The sequence below is a fragment of the Schistocerca serialis genome, chromosome 4, assembly GCF_023864345.2.
Source record: "Schistocerca serialis cubense isolate TAMUIC-IGC-003099 chromosome 4, iqSchSeri2.2, whole genome shotgun sequence".
NCBI lineage: Eukaryota > Metazoa > Arthropoda > Insecta > Orthoptera > Acrididae > Schistocerca > Schistocerca serialis.
Window position 1 is genome coordinate 668,596,310 of NC_064641.1, and position 19,003 is coordinate 668,615,312.

A 19,003-nucleotide genomic window follows, 5' to 3' on the forward strand; every position below is an offset into this window, starting at 1 on the left:
GGTTGATCTTGCCATTCTGGAAGGCACAATAGATCAAAATAAGTATGCATCTATCCTTGAGAACCCATGTCCACTCCTACATGTGTTTTTCTCGACATGAAGGCATCTACGAACAGGGCAGTGCAACATGTCGCACATCTTGTAGTGTATGTGCATGGGTCAAAGAGCATCAGGACGTTTGCTACAGTCCCTTGGCCACCAGACTCCTCTGGTTTAAACCCAATAGAGAATATGTGAGACCATCTCGGTCGGTCTGTTTGCGCCATGGGTCCTCAGCCAAGAAACCTAGCGCAGCTGGTCGTGGTAGTGGAGTCGGCATGGCTCCACATCCCCGTCGGTAACCTATAGAATCTTATTGACTCTCTTCTTGAACGTCTCGAAGCAGTCAGGCTTTTTACAGGTACTCACATTGACGTGCTTGGATACTGAATAGGACGCAGCGTGCTTTACAATACCAGCGATGTATTTTGTCGTTAATATATTGTATTGTTTTTGTAATTTCAGTGATGCATAAACTCATATTATTTTATTGCTTTAATTTGTACACTAAAATGAACTTATTTAAATATAATTAATTTAAAAGAAGATTCTGTAAAATCGTAAATAGGGTAAAGTTTGCTGTGTTAGTAATGTATTTTACTTCGTCTTTGGACGAAGGTATTTCTCAAATTTTCCATAAATCTTGTTTCCTAGGTCTTGTTTTCTAAGAGGGTATGAGATGAACATCAACAAAAGCAAAACGAGGATAATGGAATGTAGTCAAATTAAGTCGGGTGATACTGAGGGAATTAGATTAGGAAATGAGACACTTAAAGTAGTAAAGGAGTTTCGCTATTTGGGGAGCAAAATAACTGATGATGGTCGAAGTGGACAGGATATAAAATGTAGACTGGCAATGGAAAGGAAGCGTTTCTGATGAAGAAAAATATGTTAACATCGAGTATAGAATTAAATGTCAGGAAGTCGCTTCTGAAAGTATTTGATGGAGTGTAGCCATGTATGGAAGTGAAACGTGGACGATAAAGAATGCTGAAGATTAGATAGGTAGATCACATAACTAACGAGGAGGTATTGAATAGAATTGGGGAGAAGAGGAGCTTGTGGCACAACTTGACTAGAAGAAGGGATCGGTTGGTAGGACATGTTTTGAGGCTCAAGGGATCACCAATTTAGTAATGGAGCGCAGCGTGGAGGGTAAAAATCGTAGAGGGTGACCAAGAGGTGAATGCACTAAGCAGATTCAGAAGGATGTAGGCTGCAGTAGGTACTGGGAGATGAAGAAGCTTGCACAGGATAGAGTAGCATGGAGAGCTGCATCAAACCAGTCTCAGGACTGAAGACCACAACAACAGGTTTGTTCACTCGTTTAGAATATTATGTGGATAAAGATTTCTTTCTCTTCTGACTTCAACTGGTATGTCTCTTACTGAGTGATTGTTTTTCTCTGATATGTATACTGAACACTGATTGATTATTTTCATTATTATTCATTTGTTCCATGGTTCAAATGGCTCTGAGCACTATGGGACTTAACATCTGAGGTCATCAGTGCCCTAGAACTTAGAACTACTTAAACCTAACTAACCTAAGGACATCACACACATCCATGCCCGAGGCGGGATTCGAACCTGCGACCCTAACGGACGAGCGGTTCCAGACTGAAGCGTCTAGAACCGCTCGGCCACACCGGCCGGAAAATGCGTAAGTAATAACGGAACGAGTCAGTACTCTTTTCAAATGGATTGCAACAATTGTACTGGGTCACGCCAAAGTACTTTCCTCACGTGGGTGTGGATGAGAGAATCATCTGCATTGAAACTGTCGTAGAACGGAAACGTAACGTTTCCGGACATGAGTTCCTATTCAAAATGTTATGTACTCACTACCATCTACATGTCCTAGAAGTTTGTAAGGGGAATTTCCGACCACCCTGTATGTAGCTGTCTTACCCCTACGTACCCATATTTTCCACAGTCTTTACATTATAATTTATAAACTCCAGAGCGAGAACGACACGTGTGTGCTCTTACTGTGTTTCGTGGACTAAATCCGATTTATAGGCTTTCTTTTGCAGGGTGTGCTGGATTTTATCTGTTACTTGTTGCCAATATGGTAAAACAACGTATTTGTCTCTCTATTTTGCGTTCAGTCAAAGGCAATTCCGTCTTTCAAATTTATGTTTATTCATTTTATTTATTTCGGAATACATATTGTCGTCCAGTGTAGTATCATATCCGTTGGTATTCTAGCACTAAAGTAAATTACATTGACGCAACTGATTTCATTGGAAGATCTAGATGTTTCATACTACGATTTGAAACAAGGTTTTCCCTTTGTTCATTTGCTGGATCATCCATTGTTATTCTCCAACTAAAGTAAATTACCTTGGCACAACCCATTACCGTGGGAGCGCAAGCTATTTCGTAATATGGCTTGAAACCAGACATACCGTTTGTTCTTAACAGTCAGCGGCATGTGCAGATACCGGGAGATTAAAGGCTATGTCTGCAACCGACACCTTTTCACTCTGCGTATCATCTCCGAAAACAACTGTAACAGCATCCCTTCCGCTAATTAAATTCCCCCTGATGTTTGTCCTTGCTACCACATCTTCCTCACTCGTCTCTGTTCCTCCTGACAGCAGGATTCCCCTTTATTTTCAGTTATTTCCTCTTCGAAACATGGCCTTTTCCACCGCTATCTTAATTCTTATGTTTAGTACTGAAACCTGGGCCGTAAACAGTTACTGTGAGTTGCACAATCAAACACACAACTTTATTTTTCACTTATTTACATATTGCTTTAAAAGATCACAACTAGACAGTACGGCTGAAGGCCTAGTTAAAGAAAAATTGAGATGATTTCTGGGCTGAAGGCCCAAAACAACACCAAAAACAAGAATAGCTGAAGGCCTGGATTAGAAATCAAAAACAATTACAAATAGAAGGTAAAAATTTTCATTTTTTAAAAAAACATGCAGTTGAAAAAATTAGCGGCTGAAGGACTAGACTACACGTCTGAAGGATAACTATAATTAAAACACGTTAATAAACAATTTCTTCTAGCCAAGAAATTTCTTTTTAAACTTACAACAGAATGGCTGAAATCCTAACTAAAGAAATTAACTTACTGCACTGCTGAAGGCCACAAACAAATTTGAAACAACAGCTGAAGGCCTGAACAACAAGTCAGACAAACAATTTAAAATAAAGCCCTCCCTTCTTATAAAAAGTTTTCCTTCAAAGAATACACACAGCTGAAGGCCTTATTAAAAGGGTTTCACGTAAATCTTCGGCTGAAGGCCACACATAACACATAGAACAACTAACGGCTTGGGACCTGGACTACAAACAATTTCAGACACAAAAAATTTTAACGAAAAGAATGTAAACAAAATTAATCTTCAAAATTTTAATTTAAGGTGTCTGAAGGCCTTTATTTTTGTATAAAAAACTGAATTAATACACCGTCGAAGGCCTCGCACAATACTGCAAACTAAAATGAAAATCACAATCTAAAACAAACAGAACAAGTGGGGCTCAGAAGTGTTCCAAGGGTCGGCCTGAGAAGGTAGCTCAAACGTAAGGTGAGGTGAGACAGTCAGCCAAAAGTTGAAGAGTCGAATGGCAACCCAAACTAGGGATGGCCCAAAGGCCGACCAACAATTTAACCAATTCCCTTCCCTCTGACCAATGGCACAACGATGGAAAATATCAGCTGAGGACGAGGATACGAACAGCACTACGTCTTCAGTAATTGGTGTCTAAAAACAGCCAAGGGAACAATAACCACTGTAAGCAAAATATGAACCAAACAACTTAAAAGGCTGTCGAACTACATGCTGTGCCCGACAGCATCAACACGACGTGGAAAGGCACACTATGCTAACGACCAGGGCAGGTAACTGGGGCGTTAAAGGCCACAGGACAGAAAATACCGCTGGTGCACTTCACTGGCAAGTAACAGTCAATTTGATAATTAATCACAATGTAGGAAGATGGCTGCAAGATTTCGCGGACTCCAACGCATCATATGTTGCTGCTACCCCAAATGGCGCAGGGAACAACAACCCACAAAAGAACGAAGAGATGTCACAATAGTCGAGGTTTCATAACAGGTTAACTGATCACTCAATGTCAGCGTCAAGGTTCGGTGGGCAACGAACTTTGTCGCCCTCGCAGCTAGCGCCTCACGATCCGACAGCGCATGAACGCCGCCAGCAGTCCTGGCCTGGCCCCGCGCTGCGGAGACTTCCTTGCTGCTCCGTCCAAACCGACTGACTCAATCCAGTACGCAGACAGCATTAAAATAGCTGCCCAGGCAAAACCACACAAACTACACACAGTTGCACGAAACACCTCCACAAACAAGTCGAACAATACTAAAACCAGTCACTGTGGAACAACAACAAGGAATCACAAGTCGATACACGCAGAAAACCCAGAAGCATCTGACGAAACAACCGACCAAACGACCAACCAAGGTCGTCCCCTCTGAAGTCACGTGTGCTGGCAATGGTCAGGCGAGCTATGGCTGTCCGGACCTCACTGCTGCTCCGTCCCCACTGAACTCCCCCCACACAATGCCCCAGAAATTCTCGCGGTCGCTCCAAAGATAGTAAGACAATGCTATTATCGATAAGCGCTGCTGCTGCCACTCACGGGCTGGCAAGCCAGCAACTTAGTGACGCCAGTAAATCGAATAAGAAATTGGACAGTAGTATCACAAAGACAAGATGTCAAGCGATAAATGGCACGAAAATGAGCCACGCACAGCACATTTACCATTGACATCCTCCCACGGCAAAGCCATTTACGCAAACCAGTGCGCCTCAGCAAGTGCCATCTTCTCATTTCTAGTACCATTAAAGCGTGAACACCTTCTCTCTCCAGAAATAGTTTCTCACAGTATTCTTTGCTTTCAGTGCTCTGAAGTGCTTCGTCTCAATTGTGGATAATTGCAAGACAATGCTTGTAACAAAGAAGAAGACCAATTACAAGACTAATTGTGTGGCATCGTTTAACTACATAGCAGTAATACTAAGAATCAAAATGAAATAGGATGATCACGTAAAATCAGTGTTATGGAAGACAAATGAATATTTTTAACGTGTTCTGGAAAAGTACGGTGGTTCTGTAAAGGTGACTGTATACAAGACGCTAGAGTACTATTGTACCATCGTCCCCAATCCTTAGGCATGACAACAGACCACAAAAGGATCTATAGAGGTGCCGATAAGCTCGTGAGATGGCGGCACAGCCGATGCGAAAGTGTAAGATAAATGCTCGGGGAATTTATGTAGGAATCTTTGGAGAAAGGAAGACGTTAACTCAGAATACCATACGCGGTAAATTCAGACAATGTGTATTCTAAGATAGAATCGTGATAATAGGATGAGATAGGACGTGTCGAGAGGATACAGACAGTTATTTTTGTCTCTATCACTAGGCGAGTAAATGAAATAGGACAGAAAATTGATAAACTGGTACGAAGTACCCACTGCCACACATTTTTCACTGGCTTGCGCAATATATATGTGGATATACATAGAGGGTGATTTGTACACGAAATTAGTTATTAATAGTAATTCAACAATGATCCTTTTGATAAGTGCTGTCTTGTGTGAGGCCTGATGTTAGAGTTGAGGCATATGTATCTTCCCGTTATGCTTAGAAGCAATAAAAAGGTCGTACTAGAAAACCATCGCCCTACAATGTTCTCACTCAAGACTTTCTGAATCCAAGTTCAATCCGAAACATTGGCTACATAACGATCTCCCACCGCCAATTCATACAGCGGTGTTCAAATACCGGGCGGCAGATTGTAAAAAACTCTCCACATTGTTCCCAGGCCGCAGCAACTGGGTCTGATTTTTACAAACGAAATTTACAAGCAAGTAGGGGATCGTGAATGGCTGAAATGCGGAAAAGAAGAGAATCGAAGCGTTTGGGATTGGGCTCTGCTGTTATAGAAGGATGTAGTTTATTACGTTCTCCGCAGAATCGGTAAGGAGAGGAACATCTGGGACTCTTGGCTACGAAGAAGATACAGGATGATAGGGCACGTACTATATCAAGCAATAAATTACATAGTACCAGAGGGGGCTCTAGAGGGTAAAAGTTGTAGGGACAGAGAAAGATTGGAATACACCCAACAAATAATTGAACTCTAGGTGTGCTACGCTGAGATGAAGACATTGACACAGGAGAGGAATTTGGACAGGCTGCTTCAAGCCTATCAGAAGACAGATGACCAGAAAGAGGAAGTTATTCGGTATCTTACGCGACGCAAGCGTCAGTGGCCATGAATTTAATCCCTCCGTAGCGGGGGTCGCTATTAATCGGGTCAGTGGACAGGCAGCTCAATATTCATAAAGAATAACAATGAGATGTATTCTATCAGAATCGGCAAACATAGAGCCTTCAGTGACGTTCTAATATTGGGTACACTCGAGGTTCGTTGGGAGAGATACCGACTAATGAATACAGAAATTATTACATTTCATTACATAACGCCCAGTAATCTGCTGAAGAGAGCTCATCAAATGTGGGAATGTTAACATGCCACAGAGGGATATCTGAGCGCATGAGGTAAAGATCGAGGTGATAACTGGGTAAGGGTGCGTTGACCTCTTACCACATGGTTGAAGACGTTGCCCAGTGGAAACAGTGCTGCTTATCCACGATCGACACTGCCATCTCCTGCCCAAATTAATGACCAGGCAAACTGTAATATGATTCAAGGTGGCAAGCGCCAAGTGCAAAGTCGACTGGCAGCAAGAGTTGGTCCGAACAGAATCTGACAAAAAGTGAGCTTGGGGCAACTGTGCTCCAGTGACTTACAAAACTGAAGTGTCTACTGTACAGTAACCCTAAAAATAACTTCAGCATCATTTGAATGTAGGAACAGTGGGCAAGGAAAAACTACTTGAGCTTGGAGAACTGAGAAAATTTTCTGTCCACAGACGTTTCACGTCCTGTCTTGGATCCAACTGTCGAAACGCAGTCGTCTTTGTATCACTACGGAGACGTCTGAATTTTCATCTGAATTTAATGACTGCCGCCTTCTTTAGCAAATAACAACATCCTCTTAAAATAATTGCTCTCGAAATCACATTGTGGGACACTATTCCTCAGTAGATCAGGAATCTGGTTATTATTGTCTTCTTTCACCCTGTATTTTTAATAAGGAGTTAATTTGCATTTATTGTATAGGGGAACGACAAAATAAGATTGATAACACTATAATAATTGAAGCAGCGAGTTAGTCATTACGAATGGGTCCAGAACCTGCAATGATATGCGTTTTGAACGTTAATTACTCGGCGTCTCTTTCTTAGAGGCCTCGCGCGAAACCGACATGTGGTGAGCCTGGCAAGAGTCGTAGTGTTACAGCCTCACAGCAAGTTTAAGTGTAGGAAAATTTAAGGTGGCGTGGCTTACACAAAGCTGCCATAACAGCATCATCAACTGACGTTCCCTCCTCGATATCTGTTCATCCATATGAACTAAAGACATAATTTTAAACATAGCTGACAGTATAAACTGTAAATAAATTTTCATTACATATACAGCCAACCGGTTGCATATGTTTAATGTAAGAACGTTGACCAGGATTCAACACGACTAAGGGTATTTTCTTCAGATGGAAGTCACGTAAGTTAAATGAGGTTCCTTCTGAAGAAGGTACCCTTAGTCGTTATGAAACCTGGTCATGGCTTTTACATTAAACTTCGGAAACCAGTTGGCCGAATACTTTATACACTGAAGCACCAAACAAACTGGCATAGGCTTGTATATTCAAATACGGAGATATGTAAACAGGCAGAATACGGCCTTCCCGTCGGCAATGCCTATATAAGACAAGTTTCTGGCGCAGTTGTTAGCTCGGTTACTGCTGTTACAACGGCAGGTTATCAAGAGTTAAGTGAGTTTGAACGTGGTGTTATAGTCGGCGTACGAACGGTGGGGTGCAGCGTGTCCGAAATAGCGATGAAATAGGAATTTTACCGTACGACAAATTCACGTGTGTACCGTGAATATCAGGAATCCGGTAAACCATCAAATCTCCTGCATCGCTGCGGCCGGAAAAAGATTCTGCAAGAACAAGACCAACGGCGACTGAGGAGAATCGTTCTGCGTGACAGAAGTGCAAACCGTCCGCAAATTGTTGCAGATTTCAATGCTGGGCCATCAACAAGTGTCAGCGTGCGAACCATTCAACGAAACATCATCGATATGCGCTTTCAGAGGCGTAGGCCCAGTCGTGAACTCTTGATGAACGCACAACACAAAGCCTTACGCCTCGCACAGCTCGTCAGCACCGACATTGGACTATTGATGACTGAAAACATGTTGCTTGGTTGGAAGAGAGTCGTTTCAGATTAGTGGAGTGGGTGGACGTGTTCGGGTATGCAGGCCTCATGAATCCATAGACCCTGCACGCTAGTACTCGACTGTTCAAGCTGTTGGAGGCATTGTAATGGTGTGGGGCGCGTGCATTTGGAATAATACGGCCCCCTGATGCATCCAGACATGACTCTGACAGGTGACACGTAAGTAAGCATCCTGCCTGATCACCTGCATCTATTCGTGTCCACTGTGCATTCCGAAGGACTGGGCAATTCCAGCAGGACAATGCCATACTCCACACTTCTAGAATCTACTGAGTGGCTCCAGGAACACTCTTCGGAGTTTAAACACCTCCGCTGGCCACCAAACTCCCCAGAAATGAACATTATTGAGGATATCCGGGTTGCCTTGCACAGAGCTCTTCAGGAGAGACATCCACCGTCTTGTACTCTTACGGATTCATAGACAGCCCTGCAGGACTCATGGTGTCCCCTCCAGCACTAATTTAGACATTAGTCAAGTCCATGCCACGTCGTGTTGCGGCACTTCTGCTTCCTCGCGGGGGCCCTAAACGATATTAGACAGGTGTATCAGTTTCTTTTACCCTTAATTATATATTGAGAACCAAAGACAGTCTGTAGAATTCCTTAACCTTTTACTCCGAGCACATACCAGGACTCCAGACATTATGGGATGCAATTAAAGTTCTCTGCCTCGTGATGACTGGGTGATGTGTGCTGTCCTTAGGTTAGTTAGGTTTAAGTAGTTCTAAGTTCTAGGGGACTGATGACCATAGATGTTAAGTCCCATAGTGTTCAGAGCCATTTGAACATTTTTTTTTTTTTTTTTTTTTTTTTTTTGCAATTAAAGCTCAGTTCGCTGCAAATGGTAGTGGATGCTGCCAGTGCTTGCAGAACGAGGAGATACATATGTCGCCCGGTAACCAAAACAAACAGCCTTGCTGGAAGTTCACTATTAATTATTCACAGCAAACCCAACCGTTTTTATTGTTGTATGTTTGTGGTGCCCACTATTGTATAGTGCTGCAATCGCCGAACCAACAGAGCCTCGTTGTCCTATTTTTCGATATACCGAGTGGTTATATTTGAGAGCAGCTACTCATGCAAGTCCACTATGGGCTGTAATTATCGTAAGACAGAGGAACATGGTAGGTATGGTGATGCGTTAACTAGGAAACGATTTACACTGGAAAAATCATTAGTTACATCTGTGGCCTCAAGGTGCAAAACTGGCGCTCCGTACTGTTTCTATGACGATATGACATCCACATTGTCATTTGACGAGTGATAACGTGAGTGTGCAGCATGCATGTCGAGAAGAGAGACCGTGCACGGTTATTGAAATAATTTTATGTGAATGGCAGCTGTTACAATGCTGCATTGAGAGAGTATCGCCGACTGAATGGTCTGAGGAGAGGCTAGGTGAAATTAAATGGTTTAAAGAAGGTGGTAATGAAATTCGCAAACATGGATGAGCTCTGGTAAGTAGTGCTCATGCACGTCCTGCATGGGCGTAGCGTAGCTGCAATGAGGAGAATGTGTGGTTTCACAAATACATATTCATTACTAGAATTAACGTAGTAACAACGAAGATTAAAGGGGAAGAGGGGAGGGGGTAGAAAAATATGCCATTAAAGGCATATGGCTAATAATGAGCTCGCAGACTCAGGAAAACACAGCAGACTTTTACAGTATTCCCAACCATTTATAGTATTCCTTGGTGTCAGCGTCATTTTAACGAGTCTGTGTTGGGTCTCTTATACATTGATAATATTTTCTTGGAGCCTTTTTGCTTTGACACTCACACTTGTTAAAGTTGCGTGTTCACACACAAGTGCTTCTCGTGTGTTTTATGATATTGTGAGTAGATTGCTGTGTTTACCTGAGCCTGCGGGCCATATGACTTTAATGGCACACTTTTCTACGCCGTCTCCTGTCCCCTCTTAAAGTTTTTGGTTAATATGTCAGTTCCAGTAATGAACATGTAGTTGTGAAGTCACGCTGCTCATTGCAGCTACTTGCTTACAGGACGCGCATGAGCATAAATTACAAGAAGCGACCTAAAACTAGTGCTTCTCATGTCTCTAGCTCTTTACGTGTATGACGCTCTGTAGGATCTGATGCCATGTTTTGTATTTAATGTCTTAAACACACAAATCTATCTGGTGGCACAATAACGATGTTGGATCCAACGTCAAATGTTTGATATCCTAAACAAGTTTAAAAACAAAGCTGTACAGTAGAGAGTACTATTTTAAATCACGTATTTTAAATGGTGATTAAGTGGATGACACGCAAATGTACTAAACAACATCACCGACTCTCACACTGGATGTAGATAATGTGATTCTTCGTGAGTATGCTTCACTAAAATTATTTGTAATCATTTCCCATGTTTCGTTTATTATAACAATACCTGTACGATGGCTGTTCTACACACAGTGTCATAATATTTGGTAATAGGTACAATATCCTCTGGAGAGACCAGTTTTAAAACTGTTGAAACCACGGTCAACGTTTAAAAAATCTGTATTTTGCAACTGGTTGTTATTTTCAACGCAGAGACGATGTTACTCCCGTTATCGTATACTTACCCCCGTGGCAGTTTTCGCTATTAATTATGATAATGTTTGTACATAAAAGTAACAAATTTTGATATTGTCGACGAGTGATACATACCGTTTGAAGCTTAACAGTCTGTCATATCATGCCAATAGAAAGTAGTCGCTGCAAAACAAAGTTTTGTAGCAAATCTTTGTGTGTGTTTCGGGGGATGGGAGAACGTATCCCTATTCCTAAAAATGGAACATTGGAATGTACAATAATTCTGAAGATCGGATCATTTTCAAATGACCTGTTTCACGACGCACACCCAGCGCAGACAACTAGCTCTGAATTGTGTCCTCTACGGGAGTTGTTCCACATGCCGACCTTGCATTGGCGCAACGTATCCATGCAATGCATACTTTCATACGCACTGCCCTCAAGCTCTGTTGTGTCCTGAATAATTTCTGACAAAATTATAAAATCTCCAGACATTTTTGCAAAGGAAATCGCACCTTGACAAAGATTCAACGAGCCTAACGTAAAGACACTGCCATGGGCTCTATATGTTATTACGTGCAGAGTTTGTCACTTCACAAATTCGGAAGATCTTTGTATTCAATGCACGTTTAACAAAAAGGAATTGGATTGCAAACTGACACAGGCAAATGAAAAAATGCACAGATCAGTGAAATACACTGGTGTGCATAAATGTAAGGACGAAACTAATTTTCGCATGATATGTTACTGCCTAATTTTTATTTATTCGTGCCAGAAGAACCAGGACACAGACTGTGCGGATTTAAAAATATGCGTATTTGTGTACATGAGTAATTCAAAGACATATAAACGTAATAAAATGAACACATAGGGGAAAAAGAGTAAGAAATCAATATTTACATAATACACACAATAGTAAGCAATCAATATTTAGATAATACGCACCGGAGTAAGAAATCAGTTTTTACATAAGAAACACATTTACACTAGTTGTGTCCAGTATCTGACAACAGTGACTGCGTTGCTATAAGCTAAGGCCATTTCCAGTCCTATACAAGAACATGGACAGAGACGACGCTTTCTTCAAGTTGTCCTTCGTTCTTGCAACGCCGGAGTGCAGTCTGTTCAGGGACTTCCATGTGATCCATCCTTCTTAGTGACTAGGTGACAGAGTTTGTTCAATTACGTCTCACTCTAGATGGACAGGATGTCCTTATTTCCATAGTTCAAACTGGCTATACTTTGATCTCTGTCAGTTGGGACAGACGACTGTAGAAAGTTCTTCCTGGACTTCAGTCAAAATGGTGGTAGCTGATGTTCGTGGAAGGGGTGGGCCGTGTTATTATAGACCTTTTGCCTCTCGTTCCTATAAGCTATCTCGCGTCTAATATCGGCAGGGCTATAGCTGAAAGTGTATACAGCTTATGTATTGGCGCTGGATTCAGACAGTCTGTGATCAGCCTGCAGGTTTCATTCAGGGCGGTGTCCGCTGTTTTTACATGTACAGAATTGTACCACACTGTCGCGGCAGTAACAGCAGAGTAACAGAGTGTCAGGGCAGTTGTTCGTACTGTCTGGGGGTGGGCACCCCAATCCTTGGCTTTAAGGTTGGTGCAGTGTGCCTTGAAGGTCAGGGAGCAGTCGAGGGTAGCATCAAGGTAATCTGGAGCACTGCAGTGTTCCAACTCCTTTCCATTCCAGTTCACATGCAGCTGTCGAGATGCTTCTCCGTTCTTCAGATGGCAAGCACATGTTTTAGTTTTTGATGGGACTGATTTGAGATGATTTTCCTCATAATATTCTGAAAGATTCTTCAGAGCACCAGAGAGATTTTCCTCTACTGTCTCAAAATTCTTACCCTGAGAGGATAAAGGCCAGGTCGTCTGCATGTAGGAAGCTTCTTGTGTGAGGAGGAAGTGGTTGGTCATTGGTGTAGATATTAAACAGCATTGGTGCTAAGACACTGTGTAAGATGTCGTGATCTTCTGACCTTCATTACTTACACATTCCGCCCTCACAATCATATTCCGCACATCAAGACACTTCATTCGAACCCAAACTCGATAAGATAAAGTCAATGTTGAATGAATTCATGTAAACGGTATGCAATTAACAAGTAAGCGCACCATGGTTGAAATACTCGAGGCTGGCACACACACATACATTCCAGACATGACGATCACAGAAGCTTTTAGTTCAGGAGGGAAACCGCACAACGGGACGCCGGTCCCTTCAGTGGACGACCCAGCCCGTGTCGGCCTGTGACCGCCAGTGTAGCGGACAGCGTGGGCCCGAGTGAAAGGGGGCAACAACCCCTTGTTCGGCTTAAAAGCAAATTCCGCTACATTATGTGGGAGCGGCCAGCCTATGTATTCTTTACACATAACATGCAGTTTGAGATTTTTCACAGGGAGACAGCAAACGCCAAACGCCAATGCTATAGGTTTCTGGATTGGTCGCCATAAACGAAACGTCATTCTACCGTTTTAGAAGAGCAATGCTGATTGGCAGACGATATTTCTGATGCCTTGAGCTGAAGGAATAATGGAAGAGTCCGAAAGATATACCCCTTCACATCTGGCGAGGAGAGGCGCCGTTCCGTTGTCGCTCTTGGAGTGAGGAACAAGTCTCTCCTCAGTACTTCACTGGGAGAGCACCTCTGTCGAGAGCGAATCGAAATGCTACTCTATATTGAGTCCGTGCGATTAAGTGTTGTTTGCTGTGTTGGCCGACATACTTAGTGTGCGGTGTGAACGGACAGAATTGTAGTTAAACGCCTGTGACCGAATTTTGAGTGGCATCGTGGTGGACTGGTTATGTGACTGGTGTACCACGCCAATAGTTAGACTAGGGGCAAATAGGAATCCTTGACTTCATCAAGGCATAGGGAGAATTTGATTGGTGAAGGTCAATCCAGATAGAACGAGAGTTATCTTATTTGTCAGCAGTGAGCGGAGCAGACTGCAGTCATAGTAGCTTACGGTATTGTGCGCTACAGCTATTGCGAGCGCCATATTTCCTCCACAACAGTACACTTCACTGCATTTCACACGTGACTGTACCCAGCAACATTCTAAAGGATAATTATTCAATTTGAGTAGGCGCACCTCTCAGCCATTCTGCCAAGTCAACAACCATCTTAAACTTAGTATAGAAATTTCATTAGCGAATCCTATCCTTGAGAAGTAACTTCACTATCCGAAAAGAACCAGGACATAACTTGGTCAATTCATAACTAAAAGTGCCATTGTGATTTCTCAGAATTTTTGCAAAATAAATAATAACTTTCGTTAGTTTCATGTTTTTCTTACACTATTTAGCACTACTCCCACTAGTTAGGTAAGAAATCTTGTGAATTTTTGTGTCATCTCGTTACAGCAGATGACTCCAGAAGATATTTATTGCCCAAAGTTTTTCAGGCATTTCTCTTTAGAACGGTAGGAGCGTCTGTCTGACTTCTGTAGTAGTGTGGGGGTGGAAATTGCATCTTGCAGGAGCCACAGGGTAAAGAGTACATCTCAGATTACTCTGTTGCGCAGAATAACAGATCAACACCACACCTCGGAAAATGGCGACCCTGCCAGGATAGGTAAAATAGGTAAGCTATCAGGATAGGAAAGTGTCAGAATAGTTAGGTATGGCAGGTCGCAGCAGTAGCACTTTCTTTCATGTATTAAATAGCTATTTGCAAAGATTGGGATCAGAATATATACAGGTAGTGAGGAAAGCAGAATTGTAGGGAAAAGGGCATGTGTTATTGTGTTGGAAAATTTTGCATTTTTTTACTGTTTTTGTGTAGCTGTTAGGGCATAGAATTTTCAGGTGATAACTACAGACGCAGAGACGCAGTGTGACGCAGCATCATATAAATTAGAATTAAGGAATAAAATTTTTTCTCCCTCTGCAAGTGCACAGGTAGATATTGGAGACTGTAGCAGAGCAGACAAAACATGAGCCGAGAAGTCATGATTTTGTTGTTGTTGGTTCAACCAACTGGTAAGTGGTCGTACAGTTTTGTAGATAGTGTTGTGGTGTGTTGAAAGAATTTCCATGTTAATGAGAGAATAAGCCAAAAGGTTACGTGAGAGACAGCAAGTAGACAAGATGGGGGAGAATCAACCAGATAGACAGCAAGTAAACGAGCTTACTGAGAACAGGACAGAAGGTGAACCTGAAAATAGGACAGACGGTGAATCAGAAAATAGGACAGTCAGCGAGCTGTAGAACCAGCAGGCTCAGCTAGACTGGGATAAAATTGAGACAGATCAGACAGATGTAAATCGAAAGGATGAGAATATCGAATTTACAGATTATGAAATTCCAGGTAGGGCACATTCTGAGCCAGAAATAGACAGCCCGCGTAGGAAATGGCAAAGATTAGAAGCGAAACGAGCAAAGGAAACGCGTTTGTTTGCCGAATATCCACGGACAGAATACGCGTCAATACAGTCAATTAACCGGCAGTTAGCTAACGTTCAAAGAGAAGTAGACAGTGAGGGAGAGGGGAACATTTCGAACACGTCGAACCTATCGTACACATCCTAAATATGCCCCAACAGCAGACACAGAATTTTGCGGAGTTACGAGCGCCACGAAAAGGTTCCGTAACAGACGCAAATGTACTTGCAAACACAAGACATACACAACAGAGAGGGCAGAATACGGAGCTGTTTGCGCCACGTAATGGTTCAATGACAAACGCAACTAGTCCTCAACACAGACAGCACGGGTTATTGCAGTTATCAAACTTAGAAACGCCACAGCATAGCCCAGTAAACGATGTAACTGACAGAGTAGAAAACACTAGATCGAGAATACATAGTTCAGCAGAAGGTAGTTTTGCAGGACAGGACGCAATCATGGAGATGTTACAAAATATGAACGCCAGTATGACAAAACAGAATACACAAAAAAAAAAATGGTTCAAATGGCTCTGAGCACTATGGGACTTAATTACTGTGGTCATCAGTCCCCTAGAACTTAGAACTACTTAAACCTAACTAACCTAAGGACATCAAACACATCCATGCCCGGGGCAGGATTCGAACCTGCGATCGTAGCAGCAGAATACACAGATAACAAAACAGTATCAGGAATTGAAACAGGATAATCAGGAATTGAAACAGGACAATCAGGCTATTAAGACACAGATCGAACAGGTTAAAATCCAGATGGAAGAAGGGATCGCCAGAATTGATAGTCAGATCACTCAGATAAACAAAGACGCGAAAGAATCTAAAGAAAGAATTGAGGTACTAACACAAGGTCAGCAGCAATTACGCACTGACGTGGACAAGGTCCAATTGCACATCGTAAACGTTGACAAAAAAGTGGAGGAGAACAAGCAATTCAAAGCAAGGTCGCAAAGGTTGCACTGAAAAAGTATGATCAGCGGATTAATAAAATAGAACTTAAAATCAAAGATCCATTTGAAAAGCTTCGAACAGAGTTGATACAAACTATCGAAGAAAAGATCGAGACCGATTACACCTGTAGCGAAACAAATGATGCGTCAAGCATTAATTTGGTACACGAACACGCGCCGTCTAAAAAGTTTAAGTAGAACCAAGGCTAGACGTAACACCCGCGCAGAAATCAAAACAGAAAACCCCGATTAAAGTAATACATGACATGCCACGGGACCAGGCTCAGTACCCAGAAAAACGGAACACATACATTCAGCCGATACCAATCGAAAGACAGGCAACTGAACCAGTAAATCCAATGACACAACATAATAGCAGCACAGGTACTATACCACGAACGACGAGAGTAGAAACTCACGAACAACACTTTTGTTCACCAATGATACGATATGACGCGGATATGAGTCAGTAAATTGAGAATAGGCAGGCAGGCAGTAGATTACCAGAGAATAAACACGACGACACAAGTAATGGCAGATTGTTTGAGTCCATGAATCAGCCACAAACCGGATTTATGAGTAGATATGATACAGATCACTTCCTTCCAGTTAGAAAATTGCAACATTTCAAGAAAGAAGGCGGTAGCTTCCATGCACGCACATTCATCGACCAGTTTTAAGTGGGCTTACCAAACCACTGGAGCGTAGCTCACAAACTTCATTTGTGCACACGTGTCAGGGACAGTAGCAGAGGTGATGCAAAAGATCGCGGCTACCTGTACGTCTTACCTACAGTTCAGAACAGCATTTCTCGAAAGATATTGGTACAAGGAGGCGCAAAACAAAATTAAATACGAGTTACTTCAGATGACACCATATGAAAACTCAGGAGAGAAAAGCGTAGTAAAATTCTTTGATACAATGGATAAAAAGAATCAATGCCTAGACAAACCATACAGTAACGGAGAGCTGATACGTCTGTGTGGAATGAAATTACCGGTAAAGTATCAACAGGCAACAGTAGGAAAAAATGAAAATACCGACGAATTCAAAGAGGTTTTAAGGGAACTTGAATTTATGTTTAAAGAAGACGAGGTGAAAGAAAAAAGAAAGGAAAGGGAACAGCAAAAGGAGAGGACTAGGAACGAATATTCCAATAATAATAATAATAATAGTAACCCTAACACCAATAATTTCAGGCAATTTAACAGACAAGGACAGTGGCACAATGGAGACAACTGGCATAGAAACCATAACCAGAATATTTGGTACCGAAATAGGAACGGTAATGGACACTCATACAGTGGTGGATATGGATTTAGGAATCAAAATGCCAACGGTCAAGGGTACTTTGAAAGATGTCACGATGTTAGAAACAGCAACTGGTGAGAGCAGGACGCGAAAAATTACCGAGGAAATTATGGTCTACAGAGACAAGAGCAACACAGCAAACAGAAACCAGATGTAGAAGTTAGAGCACCGAATACCGAAAAACGTAAATATTGAAGTGAAAAATTCGGAAGAGGTTAGGCAAATTAACGTCCACCCTATCTTATACTAACCACTAAATAAAAGATAAATTAATAGATCAACAAAATGACACATTAATTAAAACAAAAGAGACACAATACTCACTAAAATCTCTTGTAGTATCAAGTACACTACAATATGCACACAAACAATAAATGGTACAGAACAATTAAAAGAATGAAGAAGTGGTAGGACATAACTAGAATAAAGAAAAGATATCATATATATACAATAATTTTTGCCACTATCAGAAAATTTTTGCATTATATAAAATCAGCGTTTTATTTTGTAAATAACAAATATATGTAAAACAAAAAATTGTAAATATTTCTACACGTCAGAGGGACATCGCCACCAAGACCAATCACCAGCTCCCTTAACACCAGATGCTTCGAGATAGCGATGGAGAGGGTACAGACATGTTGAGAAAGCACTTAGGGCAATAACAAAAACATGAAGACCAACGCCACACTGGAAATGCAGGTTGCAACCAGGTTGGACTTCAGGAGGACAACGTGCAGCATGGACATTTCATATGTCACGACAGTGTTACACAACGGGAGAGTGTGGGGAGAATCACAATATGATGAGACGAAAATGAAGGTACAAGAAATTACTAAGATCTACAAACTTATCAAGTAACAGTTGGAAAGGCAGTCAGATCCTACAAATCCTATATCACTCCTACACTAAAATTCACATATTCTTAGCCCAAGAAAAACAAAAGAATTCACGAAAAAAGAGAAGAACAGAAGATGCAAGACGAAAAAGGGCAGAAGACAGCAAGATACCTTTCTTTCGAATCCTACAAAGCAAATTGCTACAAACGTCTTTCCATGAAATTTGAGGCATAGCAACTACTACAACCACCTCTCAAAAATTAAACCTTGAATCGTCAAACAAATACAAGCGAACGGCAAACGGAATATTAAGTAGTATCAACAAACATTATCGAGAAATAGATTCAGTGAAATGAACAGTATGCTCCCTAACACATCATCAAATTGCCATACCGAACCAGGTGTGAAGCACCAAGATGTCACAGCACAGTATGGGGTGACGATCGTCGGTAGTCAGCTACAATCATCCAACTACCATACCATCCCAGGTGTGACAGCAAATGAGTACCAAGACATCACTGTTTATGCAGTAAACCACAGTCATCATCATCAGTTAAAAGTACCACTCCAAGA